General features: G+C 34.9%; 1 pseudogene; it reads left to right on the forward strand.

Annotated features, from left to right (window-relative positions):
- Positions 1-2043: 2043 nt before the first annotated feature.
- On the forward strand, positions 2044-2162 carry LOC145293438 (5S ribosomal RNA; annotated as a pseudogene).
- The last annotated feature ends 11342 nt before the right edge of the window (positions 2163-13504 follow it).

The raw sequence follows: 13504 nt of genomic DNA on the forward strand, positions 1-13504 counted from the left end.
ATGTGCCACAAGAGCAAAGTCGTCGGCAAAGAGAACTTCTTGGATAATTTCTAGAAGGTTTTAGCATTGAGTCGGCGCAGGTCAAAAAGGGAACTGTCCAATCGAAATGTCTTTCACTGCCTGAGACAGCTTGCAGGTAAAGAAGGTGCATATATATATATATATATATATATATATATATGAGAGAGAGAGAGAGAAAGAGAGAGAGAGAGATATGGAGAGAGAGAGATTATGTGACAAAAAGGAATGGAGGGGAAAGAAAAAAAGTCGATCAAAAGGAAAAGAATAAGAGGCAACTGGAAAAAGTCTTTAAGAACACCAAACTTATGGAAGCTCATAAAATCGATAAACATGATTGGATTCTCTGACAAGAAATGGGAAAAGGCGAACATATTCTAAAAACCTTTTGAGATTTGGAATGCATAAAAATGTCATGTAAATACACTGGAGATTTTTTTTATATTTCCATTTATTTGCATTATTTCCGTTTTTCTTGGGTTTTGGGGTGGAATAGAAAACTGTTGGAAGTGATTGTGTAGTCACGTGATAAAAATCTGGATAGGAGAACACACAGACACAAAGAAGATTGGAAACTTGCGAAGGCGTCGAAAGGAAGAGAAAAAAAAGCCCATTCCTTTCTTCATACATCGATCGATAAATCATATAAGTACTATCATCACGTGTCATTCAGGTTTGTCAGTTTATGACGTTTTGTTTGGGGTTTTTGGAGTGATGCTCAAGGATGAGAGGAAGAAGAGTCGCATACTTGAATGTGGACTCAAATGTTATCAGAAAAAGACGCATATTCGCACTTACAAACATACAAAAAAATAAAGCAGTTCTTTATTTTCATATGCATAAATCTACATTGTTTTATATCGAAAACTATACGTATGTGTGTATGTGTGCACAAGAATGAATAGAATTGTGTTGACTGAGCACTTTGTGGATTACTACACACACAGGTGTGTGTGTGTGTGTGTGTGTGTGTGTGTGTGTGTGTGTGTGTGTGTGTGTGTGTGTGGTAATCTACAAACGTTTCCCAGTGTAGCTAAATATTACGAGAGTTTCAAGTTGAGATTTGAAACGCTACAAATTATACAACCATCTAAATGGCGATGAAAATAATATAAACTAAAATCTTGTATATTTGTTTAGATTATCGACTTAAGAGTGCGCTTAATTTTTATTACTAAGAACAATGCATATATTTTGCATAAACATATAAGTAAAAATTGAGGTGATTGATTGCAGTCGAAGGTGACTCAAAAGCTCTTTTACATTTGCTATGTCTTCCCTCGGCCAGCTCGCCATAAAGGAATTCTTTGGGAAGTCGACTGTCAAACATCCTCACCACATGACCACTCCATGTATATATATATATATATATATATATATATATATATTGTGTACAGAAAGTTGTTAGTTGAGACGGATCATTGGTACTGTCGGTTTCAAGCCCGATAATAAGGCCCGTTTAAGGTATCCTTATCAAGCTCTCTTCAGCCAATATTCGTCTTTCCAAAAAAAAACTAATCATATATATATATATATATATATATATATATAATTGTACTTTAATTTAATACTATACATTACAGTGTCTGTTGAGGATATCGAGGGTTCATCATTCTGGTGATTCTGGCGATTCTGGCTGGTCAACTTCAAAAAGTATTGACATGGTATTAAGATTTATAGTGTTGTTGCTAATATCCAAGTCTGCAAGTTTTACTGTGGCCGTCGTAAATATAGATTCAGGCCCTTTCACTGAAAAATGACGTCATGATCTGAAGTCCTAGCAAGAATTGTCAATCAGTCAGACTAGCGATAATAAAAGATTTTTTACAAAACCTTTTACAGATTTTTATTAAAACTAATATGATTTAATTAATAGCTATCGTTCTGTTTTTTTTTATATAAAAGACGATCTTTCCACGAATTTTATAAATTATTTTTATAAACCAAAAATGTTTTTTTTATTGGTTCCTTCAATCTTAAACTACCGGAAGAATAATAACAATTCACAGCAACTTACATTATACATTATACGGCATAATCACGTTGACACACCGGTTCCCGTCAGATCACCGAAGTTAAGCAACGTTGAGCCTGGTTGTTACTAAAATGGGTGACTAATTTGGGAAGTCCAGGTGCTGTATGTAGGAGGACGTTGACACCTCCCTGCAAAAAGTTGCAAAAATCTAACGTCCTCATCTCCCCTAACGAGGATATACATGCGACTGGGTACCGCTTGTGAATTTCATACTTCCATGAAATTTCCTCTTTCGCCGGTTAAACCACACACACACACACACACACACACATTATACATTAAAACGACGAAATGAAAACTGCTGAAATCTTTATGAAATTGAGATATAGTTTTTTGGTTTGTTTTTGTTTTCCTAGCTAGCACCTATTAATTTATAAAAACGGTTACTTTATTTTCCGACACAGCTTTCATTTACACACGTTTATCGCATGTACGTCCACAAGATTTGTTTGCATTTTTTCGCTAAATAATGGTTTAAATAAAAATCCATGGTAATGAATTAAATATAATTTAAATATAAATCCATAATAATGAAGGAACTGATATGGCTTGCGTAGAGTACCAGTTAGTGTTTAATAAGTATACATTATAAATAAACCGATAAACATGTTCTTTGATACACCAGGGCGGCGCGAGAAAACTTTTTGTTTAGAACAAAAACATTTTTTAAATTTGCGTTCACATCAAACAAGGAATATTGCTCTGAAAAGTTTAAAATGAATATAGTCAAAAGAAAAAATAGTTCACCATAAAAACTCATTAAAAGATTTATTTAAAAAATAAATATATATTTATTAATCTTAAAAGCAAAAGAGCATATATCATCTTAACATTCTTAAATTTCAAGTTTTAATGATAAATAAATAAACACACTGGTAAAATGTATCTCTTATTTACTGTATTTCCCTGGCAATAAATTATCTCTTTTAATTGCAGATGTTCAAATGAAAAATAATTCCTTGTCTTTAAAAAAATAAAATACGGACACTTTTGGACAATTTTCGTAATTTCCCTCTGCAATTCTATCCAACAGAAGGACCCTCGGTTTTATCTTCAAACTTTATTCGTGACATTTACGTGACTTTAGTGCAAGGGTCATGTATACTGACGACGATCACGTTTCTACCATCTTCGCGTTGTCTTCGTATCTATTTATATCGTCCCAAAGACAAAAATATATAACAATCATAAACTATTAAACCGGAATGATATGTGATGATAGTATTTATATTATATTAGGTTGGTGCAAAAATAATCTCGTTTTTTTGTGTTTTGTTTTTGTAGTTTATATATATATATATATATATATATATATATATATATATATATATATATATAAGCATTATTTTTGCACTAACATAATACCTGAAGGAAAAGAAATAGCATTTTTTCTTTAAGAACTTGGGAAAAATGAAACAGGAAAAAACAAAATTATTCATATATTCACCAACATTTCGTCTTTATTTAAAGTCTGGTATATGTATCGATTAGTTATTATGAATTTTGGAACAGTGCTGCTAAACGTAATTGTTAGTGTGGGCTGTATTTAATTTAATTTCATGCAAAGATATGAGCCATTCATGTGAATTCAAATACCTCCAGCTATGAAAAGTCAAATTTAGTCGCTTTGGTGTATTTTAAAAGGGTTTAGGAAGCATAATATGGAATACACATCTCATTTGAAAATGTATATATATTTATTTATATATTTGCATTGGATCCAAAATCATCCCTAAATCTTAATTTCTGGTTAAAATTCCTTAAACTTAATATTTATGCAAAAATTCTCCAGGAATGAGGACATAAATATTAAGAGTAATTTCTTCATCTTTTATTCATCATCCATAAAGACCAAGGAATCATACTTCGTAAGGAAACAATACAAACAAGACAGTTATTATTCATTCATAAATCAATGGACAGATTACAATGGTTGTCACTAGCATACATCCATGATACTAACTAATGTTTTTAATTTTCTGAATTCAAAACCATGCAATGGATTTTAATCAAACTTCGAATTGGGATTCTAAGCACACGGCTAAATTTCGTAAAGGGGTCTAAGAGTGGTGCAAAACTGCTCTGATCAATCTATGATTTCTGCTTACAAGAGTGCTTGCGTAGTTTCTCCATATTTTACTTACCATCCTTAAAGATGATGGAAGTAGGCTTCCTAAGCAACACTACAATAGAGCACGAATTACGCATCCATTCAAACATATACGTACATATTACAATGATGTAAAATGTCTGTCCAAACATACATAAATATATATAATTATTTTTCTTTCCTGGCGTAGTTTTAAGTGGATATAAAGCGTGGTTTAGTTTGTATCGAAATGTTTTGTATAAGTTACTGAATGAATTAATTTAAGTATTTAAACCATTCATATTTTCTTGGCTTGCTTGTTTTCGCGATGCCAAAGGTAACATTTTATTAATTATTGGTTCAAAGTATTTGTTTTGGGGCGCTGTCATGTCTGTTAGAATGTGTGTTTTGTGGTGGTAATTTATGATTGTGGTTCATGTTCATTAAAAGTTCCAGATCGTGATAAGTTGAATTTTCCTTGAATTGGTAAACTTTACGGGATTGTCTATGTCCATACATTGATATCCGCGCGCGCTGCAAGACGTTCTATCTGCTTCAAACTATTCACTTGAGGAGAATAAGTTGGTTTGGCCATGCCCTTCGTCGACAATTGACCGATTTCATCCGCCAAGCTATTGACCCACCTCCACTACAGGGCTGGAAGAATAGACGCGGAGGACAGCTGACGACCTGGATCTGAACGGCGAAGGAAGACTCTGAGCTTATTCTGGGTCATCAACTCTACGGAATACGACGCTGGAATGGTTCTCGCTTATGTAATTCGTCCTTTGTCTTTTGATTATGTATTGTTTTAATGATTTACAACTTTGAAGAGTTTGTTTCAGATTTGTGGCCATTTTTAATAATGAAATTATATTGGAAGCTTACGATGTTGCCTGCTTGCTTTTGCATTTCAAGTTTGACTAAGCAGAGTCTCCTTTGTTCTTGGCGCCTGTCAAATGTTGAACCGTAAAATTGTACAGAGGTATGTGATGTCATACAATGATCTACCATTGAGAATTCAAACAAACGGCTAAGGCTATGTAGACACTGCTAGGGTAGAGCATTCAAGGATAAAGATAGTGAAGGAGAGGTGCGACTGCTAGTGTGTATCCTTTAATTGATACATAATTGTGAATCGATTGCAAACTAGGAGAGGTATCAACGTGATGAAGATATGTTTCGACATTGGCAGTACTTGTGATTGAGAGTGGACCTAATAACGTTGTTAGACCAAACAGCTTCTTTCCTTCTTTCATTACGTTCACTATTATAAGTTTGGATTGCTCTATTGCTTTAAATTTATATATTTAAACTTGATTTGTCTAAGATCCTGATTTCTCTCGTGATTTTTGCCATTGATGTGGAAAATTCTAGAATGTTGTTCAATAATTTCTGACTTGGGTGTCATCATCATCAAACTCAAGTGTACTTTATACAAATGGAAATTTTCTGGATTTGAAGCTGATGTCATTCCTTAAACACAACTTCTCCCAAATGTTTCTTTAATAAACTTCACTTTTCATTGTGTCATGTTATGCTTCTTTTTAAAACCAAAAGTAAAAAAGGTGCATGTACGTTTGTTTTATAAGGGAACTCATACACACACACTCATATATATATATATATATATATATATATATTTATATATATATATATATATGCGTGTGTGTGTGTGTATATATTTGTGTGTGCGAGGATACTTCCGTTAAATCACGACGTATGAGGCTCAGGCAGCTTGTTGTCCGATCCCACATAAATGATAGTGGTAAAGTCTTTGTGTAGCAACATATACTGTTTTTGGAGAAAATGCTAATTTCAGTCGGTGCAAATGATGGTCGCACAACAGAACACACACACACACACACACACACACACACACACACACACATATATATATATATATATATATATTGTATTGCATTGTATAACATTATATATATATATATTATATTATACAATGCTGTTTTACATGTATGCCTGTATGCTTCACATCAATTACAATCATATTAACCTCCGTTATATTCTTGAAACATTAATTGAAAATAATTATATGTATATATAGGTAACTATTAACATTTCCGTGATTTCGATACAAATTTATTTATCTTTTAAATATGACAGAAAGAAAAGACAGAAGAAATCACGTTACCGCCAAAGAAAAGCTCCAACCTTGCACACTTTTCTAAATCGCCATTTTATGTAATAGCCATAGTGTTTTTACCCTATTTTTAAAAAAATATCTGCTATCCTTTTCTCTCTCAAATTAGCATTCTGAAAACAATTGACGATATTCTAAACCGTCACAAAACAGCAAATTTACAGTTTCTGCAACCGATTTGATGAATCCGAAAAATTGTTTCTTGTAAATGCAAGCCGTTTTTACAGTTACACGTATCCATTTACAGCGCACGAAATTCGCCATAGTGGCACATGTATCGCCTGAGATTGTAGATAATTTTTATTTGAAGATGTACTCATTACATATCCATACTTCAAGCAACCATCCAAATAATTACGTATTTTTTAAATAGTATTGCCATTAACAATAAAACATCGACTTAACTTTTGCAACATATGAGAATGCATCTACATCGATACAAACACAGTTTTGATTGACTACAATCTATTCTTCAATAGATTAGTCACGACCATGCATTATTTCTTTTTTTTTTAATCCTTTTCACCTCAAGTCATATTGCAACTTGGATGTTGAGCAGCGATATGTCTGTTCACGCTTCATTTATTTAAACTTTTGCAGGATAATGCAGTTAAAGAAGCAAGAGTCTAGCCGTCTAAGGGAAGAAGCCCAAGGCTCCCAAGGCTTTCCGGCATCTCAATAGGTGGGGGTTTGTTGCTTGTCGGGTTAGTCGAGGTGGGCACAAGTGCTATAAATAGTACTAGAGTGCATTCCACTGGCATTGCCGATAATATATTTCCTTTATATGACCAGAAGTAAATATATACACTACAGAAGAACAGAAAAGTGTTTTACAATTGCGATTGTTTGTCAAACTTTAATTCTGTAAAATACATTTATCACCTTTACACTAAGTGAAACGGTAGGTTTGTTGAGAACACATGGTGTATAACACCAAGTACGAGAGATGTTCCAAAATTAATGTCTACTATTAGGTTAGGTTAATATCGTTTTCGGTTAGGCGTAATTTGTACAGACGTTATGTATGATAGGACTTTGCGAAGTGGTTTCTTATTAAATATTCTGCACCCACAAAATAATGTCAAGAGAATTAAAGGAAAACATTTTCGCAGTAGAAACCATCTCTACTAAATTTGGTAGTCGATGTTCAACTTTATGGTCTGTTGAATTGCAAAAAAAAACTGAAGATTATATAAAAAAAACGCCAGTTTATATTAAAGTTGGAATGTTTCGTTATGCTCAGCTGGTTCACTATATATATATGATTGCTACTTCTTAACATAAGCTTACTCTCTCTCTCTTCCGATTGATGTAGATCGTCCATGCGCGCGTAAATGGCTCTTCAAACGCACTACACTCTTGCAGAATCGTTCACAGAGGAGACAAGAGAATTTGCCAGTATTTGGTGTTGTTTGTGGTGAGACTTCATTATGAACTTTTGAGAATCTTGTCAAAACGTTTGCTGAATTCGAGACCAAAATAGAGATATTACTGCAATACATATGTGATCTAGGAATTAGAAAAACCTCATCAAATTGTTTGTCATGACATTGTGTGACCTCACATGATTTACTAAACCGGCTTAAAGCAGATTGTGCATTTTAGTTGTTTTTGCAATTGGGCAGGAATTGCGGATTCATCCTGCGTCCTAAGTTCATGGTTTAATACTGCATGCTTAAAACGCTTTTCCTCAAATTTTCTGCATCCTTCTGGGATTATTTTTCTCTCTTTCGATCTTCAGTTTGAACTTTCCAACCGTTTGTAACACTCTCTAGCAACTTAAGGTTATCCCTCAATACATCCTTAAACCTATTCGTGGGTTTATGCTGCAGTCTCTTTCCTATGGAACGCTCACAATAAAACAGTTGTTTCGGTATCCTATCATTTCTCATTCTCAATAAGTGTTTGTGGTTTTGAACGATTCTCATTTCTATGCTACAACAGTTGGGTTGTTCAAGTATCAGGAGTGTAGAACCTCCAACATGTTCAGTATTCTACGGATGCATTTTTGATGAACTGTTTCCAGAGCTATAAGATGCCTTCGATATGTTGTTATATTTTCCGATGCATACAGTAGGCAAGTCAGGACATATGCCTCATATATCTTTGTCTTCACAATGATTCCTCTATTCGGCCATACACATTTTGCAAACTTCTTAAAAGCAGCACCAGCCTGTACGTTATTTCAACATCTAAGGTTGCATCTCTACTCAGCATGCACCCAAGATATTTAAAGGTATCAATGACCTTCAATCTCCTCCCGTCGGTCAGAACAGTTGGTTCCATACATGGCTAACGACGGTTTTCTTTGAACTAATTATCAGACCGAAAGCTTGCAGAAACATTATAAAATTTGTTCATTGCTAACTGCATGTCCTCCTATGCATGTGTAACAAGAACTACGTCGTCTACATACAACAACTCATAAATGATTGTGCGGAAATTTTTTTGAATTTGCTCTCCAACGTCGAAGATAAGACCAAAAAGAAGCTAGAAAACGCAAAGATATCTCAACATACCTGTCTCTAAAAGAAAACAAAAAAACAAGCATTGTTGCAAAGTAAACTGAAAAAATTGTGAGTGCTGATATGTCACTTTGCTTGACTCCTTTGTCTATTGATATTGGTTCAGACAATATACGATTAATGTTCACTCGGGCGTTCATGTTCTGATGTAACTCCTTTAGCATTTCTACAAAACGGCCAAGTTTGTCTAGAATAATCCAGAGTGCATCACGATTGATGGTGTCAAAAGCTTTGATCAGCTCAACAAAAACCTGGTAAAAAAATGCATGTTGTTTCTTGCATTTCTCCATTAATTGATGAGCAGAAAATATCATGTCAACTGTCCCACGGCCATTTTTGAATCTTGATTAGCGTTTAGAAATGATGCAGAGGCAAATATACATAAGCATTTGATTCAACACAATTTTTGCCAGTATCTCACTGACAGCTTCAAGCAGCCCGATCCATTAAAAGTCACCACAATCAGACTTCTGTCCTTGTCCTTTGTAAATTGGCAGCAATGTTGCATCCACCCAATCTTCAGCAACACGATTACGATACGTTAAGAATGAGATCATGCTTCGCTCCCGAAATATTTTCACCGCCAAAGATCAACAACTCTACTGGTATCCCATCCAAACCTGATACTTTGCCAGTATTAATTCCATTAATAGTGCATTCAACCTCATCATAGGTGAGGTTCACCATCATTTCATCTAATAATTTTGTGTTGCGGCAAACTAGTAATAACTGCTTCATCTATTACAAATGGATTATCAAACAGATCTGTAATGTGCTCTGTCCATCACGCCATGATACTGTCTCTATCTTTGATCAAAAGAGAGCCATCTTTAGATTTTAAAATAACTATAAATCTCAGCCCATAAAATTGTTTGATTTTGTTATTGAAAGCTTTTGAATCTTCAAATTCTTTTGTATTTCATTGGACAACTCATTCCACCGCTTATTCTTAATCTGATGAAGTTTGCCTCCGCAAATTTTCTTTTGCTTCCTTGTAAGCATCCTCTACTTTTTCTGTCGGAGAGTCAGATGAAATAAAAAGTTCGTCGCATCTCTCTTCTTCTCTTCCCTTATGATTGGAGATAACCACATCATTTTCATCAAACCAGTCTTTGCGTTTATTTTCCTTAAACCCCAGACTTTCTACTCCAGTGCTTTAAACTTTTGATTCCAACTAGTCCCACATTCGATCAAATATGTCATTGTTCTTTAGATTTTCGCGTGCTTCCATATTTTTCAGCTTAAAACATCTATGTGTTTTTGCACTTGAGTACCACCGATCCTAATTTCTTCCTGATTCGCATCTTCATCTTCATACGAAAAGTTTGTGATAAGTACAACACCTAGTTCTTCACATAACTCTAACTGTACACATACTCTAGGGAACTCGTCTCCGTGTGATTATGTAGTCCAGAATATGACCATGTTTGGACCTAGGATGTATCCATGTTACTTTCTAAATAAGTTTTTTTCGGTGGAAAGTTTTACACACTGCTGGTTCAAAACCTGTGCACAACTGGAGGAGAAGAATACCATTATCGTTAGCTTTGCCAAATCCATACTTCCCTAAGATATCCCAGGTTTCATAATCAGATCCAACTCGTGCTTTGAAATCACTGAGTAACACAATTTTATCATCTTTAGGTATTCTTGAAAGACAATCTCTCAGCTTTTGTAAAAATGCCATGATGATATCTTGACTGCTATACAAAGTGGAGGCATATACTGAAATAAATTATGAAAAACGTCCGGAAAAAGCAGCTTCAGACATATGATGCGGTCACAAACCCAATAAAATCGTTCAAGCCGATTTACGATATTTATGCGAATTGCAAAACTTACACCTCCTTATCTTTTGGTGCCTTCGGGTTTGCCCTTCCAAAAGAATGTGTATCCAGCACCTCTTTCAGCTATTTGATCTTCTCCACTGAGATGAATTTCAGATAGTACACATTGTACCTTGCCAGTTCATAAGCTATAATAGTGGTTCTCTGTTCTGGGAGAGCAGATTACTCCCGATCGTGTCGTCACATCCTATGCTGCAATGTTCATCTGAAGTCTTTCTTTTGCATAAACTTTGTTTTTCTAAGACTTTTTCTGTATACTTGGAGAGGTATCATCAGTAAGCAGCTGATTAGCATCAGATTGAAAAGACGATGTTTAGGTTACTTTTTTGATAGCTTCTCATGCACTGAATGTGCAGGTTCCTCTAAAAAATGGGCTGTTTTTGTAGTTCAAGCGAATACATCTCAGAGAGGTATTTTTAATAATGATCCACGTAGTCACAAAATTAATATAAATTATTTTATTTGGAAGGACTAACTTAAATTCCTAACAATTGATCCACAGATCTACAAAACATAAATTAATCACACACACACACACACACACACACACACACACACACACATATATATATATATATATATATATATATATATATATATATATATATATATATATATATATATACGGTACAATTACCTTGACACACCGGTTCTTGCCTAATCACCGAAGTTAAGCAACGTTGAGCCTGGCCAGTACCAGGCGGTAACCATTTTGGAAAGCTAGGCACTGTATGTACCGATCCGAGTCGTAGAAATTCCCAAATTGGTATCTGAGAGCGCATTAATTCACTAGGAGAGGTGCACCTCTAGTCTTCGTTAAGACGTGCATCTAGGAGAAGAAAACGATGATGTAAAAACCTGCGGTCTACTGTATAATCTGTTCTGTGGCAGTTATCTGCACCGACAAAGGTTAACAATAATACAAAAAGTGTGGTTGGTGATACACAAAGCCTTCACCACTATAAAACAATCATCTGTATGGATTTCCGAGCAACTTAGTTATTGTGGAGGAATCTCATACGTCGAAATTGACGGGAGAGTCCATGAGTTCATTATATATATATATATATATATATATATATATATATATACTAGCAAGGAAACCCGACGTTGTTCGGGATTAAATAATATTCAACAAATGTTTCACCCTTCCATATTTTTATTGCCATCGACATCGGTATAATCAGCCATTTTTCAATCACACCGACTGATTATTTGCTCTAGTTAGGGACCTCCCCGCATTTTCATATTGGCGATTTCACCAATTTCAATAACAATAAAAGTATGGGATGAACATTTGTTGATCCTTATTCAATCCTGGATAAGGTCTGGTCTCCCTCTCATATATATATATATATATATATATATATATATATATATATATATATATATATATATATATATATATATTACCGCAAAATTTGTTTATGCACTCTTTGGACCGTTTATACCGGTGTGTCAAGATGATTCTACATCTGCCTCTAGTTCGCGAATGGGCTCCTTCTGATATGGTTGATTATAATGGAATAACTTAGACAATACTGGGGTTGAGTTTTAAAGTATTGGATTAGCGCTGTTGTGTGATGGTTAGTGTTGTGTGATGGTTAGTGTTGTGTGATGGTTAGTGTTGTGTGATGGTTAGCGCCTTGTTTATGTTATTGCGCTTTTTTTCTTTTTTTTTTGGAGGGTGCTACATGTTTTTTTGGGGAGGGGGTGCTACATTGGTGCACTGCGAATGCCAAAATGTTGGATTGGGGGATTCATGCAAAGCACTAGGAATGGGAACTAAAATTGCAGATGATTCAATTTTCTGTAGAATTTGCTATTTTTCACATTGATTTACCACTTACCTAGGCTCGTAGGCCACTTGAGGATAAGGATGAATGAGTTGACGGTGGTCAATGAGACAATAGTCTAGTAATTGTTAGCATTGAAAATTGGGTAGAATTGGAATATTTAAGGAGACGACTCAACAAAAACTTGTTTACATTGAACTTGGAAACGATCCTGTTGTAGTTAGCTGGAAAGACGACCAACGGAACAGAGTTCTACAAGTGAACAATTTTAAGAAAGGTTTGTTCATCAAATTTCGTTTAGATTTAAGCACAGTTAAGGAGTAGTAGAAATTGTTAATAATGGTTGTAGCTAAATAATTGCTTTTATTGAAAGTTTGGCAAGAGGGGTGCCATAAATTGAAGCTCAGATAAGCATTCTCATGAAAATAACGATAGAACAGAGACTGGCTGGCAACGTTTTTTTTCTGTTGGAAAAGAGAGGCGAACATTTCGAAGCCACTTTTGAACTATCGATGCAGGATCGAGTGCTTCGTGCAGCTCCTCTCCAGATGTGACGACAGTGATTTATTTTAGGGCGTATGGGACGTATGAGATTGCGGTGAGTGAGATATTTTCCAGAGCGGTAAAATGACGCAAGCATTTTTCCAGCAAACTTGACAAAAACTTGACGCAAGTTCTTCATTTCAGGTCAGGAGACAGAAGCTTATCATAGCAGGATGATTCTTTTAGAGAAGAGACATTCATATCAGTAAGGGTCATGTGAGGATCAGAGCGTTGATAGTAAAAAGACAGAAGCTTGTTTTTGGATGCATTAAAAATAACCAGCCACCTTTCGTCCCATTGTACCACGTCTTCAAGGTCGAAGTAGAGACAACCAAAGAGATCTTGATCGTTGTTGGCCTCTGAAGTGTTGCCATATATGATAGCATTGTCTGTGTATATGTTGACGAAAAAACTTAGAATGTGATTTGGGAGATGATTTATGAAGATAAGGAAGAGAGTTGGCCTCATGATTGATCCTTAAAGCACGCCA

This window comes from Euprymna scolopes, chromosome 14 (genome assembly GCF_053919585.1).
Source record: "Euprymna scolopes isolate OS-2025 chromosome 14, ASM5391958v1, whole genome shotgun sequence".
NCBI classification, from domain to species: Eukaryota; Metazoa; Mollusca; class Cephalopoda; order Sepiida; family Sepiolidae; genus Euprymna; species Euprymna scolopes.